Source organism: Phytophthora infestans, genomic scaffold (genome assembly GCF_000142945.1).
Source record: "Phytophthora infestans T30-4 supercont1.57 genomic scaffold, whole genome shotgun sequence".
Classification (NCBI taxonomy): domain Eukaryota; phylum Oomycota; class Peronosporomycetes; order Peronosporales; family Peronosporaceae; genus Phytophthora; species Phytophthora infestans.
In genome coordinates, this window is record NW_003303702.1 from 605,923 (window position 1) to 607,078 (window position 1,156).

The following is a 1,156-nucleotide window of genomic DNA, read 5'->3' on the forward strand; positions in this document are numbered from 1 at the left end:
TGGACATGGTGGATGTTGGCTCAAGTGGGGTCCTGTCGGCTCAAGATATTGCCATCGAGTCTTCGGGTAAAGACGTGGGCTTAGGGGCTCACAACGATGTTTCCGGTCTTCCTGATGCGCCTTTGCCTCTACCCCAAGGTCTTCCCGACGTGGCCAAGCCGCCAGCGTCGACTATCTCCCCTTCTCCAGCGGACATACGCGCCGCCGAAGAGGCCTTGCGTGAGGCCGAGCAATTTCGACTCATGTTCGGCTCAAGTGACGAAGGTGAAGAATCAGATAACAACGCCCCATCAGGCAAGGTTGCTTCGTCGTCTGCTGCGACTTCTCAGATGGTTGAAGTCTCGGGAGTAGTTTCTGCAGCTGGTCTTGCCCCTGTTGAAGCTGCTCCACAAGCCTCCCTGCCTTCAAAGCCGGCTCCGACTGTTCCAACAGCTGCCGCGCCAAGCGTTTCTTCGACTGACTTTCCGATGGAGATTGACGACGATGGTAATGGTGATGATGATCGTGGAGATAACGTGGATGACGATGAGCCTTCGGTGGATGATGCTCCTGGTGGTACAAGTGGTGGCGGTGATGTTCCGCCACCTACCGAACATTCGAGTACAGTTGACGACGAAGATATTGAAGACTCCGACGGCAACTGGAGCGGTCTTGGCCCTGCAAGGCCCCCGATTCCTGCTCGGCCAAATCCTTCGCCGATGGTAACTTCTCCGATCATAGTCGGTGGTCCGCCTCCTCCGTCATCGCCAAGTTCACTGGCGCCTCCATCTTTTCCCTCTGCTCCGGCGTCTCCTCGCCCGTTCTCTGGGCCTCTCGATGCTGGGCCTGGGCGCAAGATCACGGCCACCTACACTTCGGTGCCGCGTCGTGGCGGCGCAGCGTCGGTTGAGCCGTTACCTCACCGCGTGTTGCCTGGTGCTCGCCCAACGGTGCCGGCTTCTTCCACTTTGCCACTGTGGGTGCTCCCGTACCTGGACATGGAGTTCACCGACGCAGGTGCCAAGAAGTGTTTCGAACGACTCTTGAGCATGACCTCCCAGAACCAGCCGGTGAAGTAGTCGTTCGTACGACGTTGGAAGGCCTCCAAGCGTACATTGGGCTATTCAAATCCTGATCATCCGTACCAGCAACTGCGGCGACACTTTCCTCTACAGAA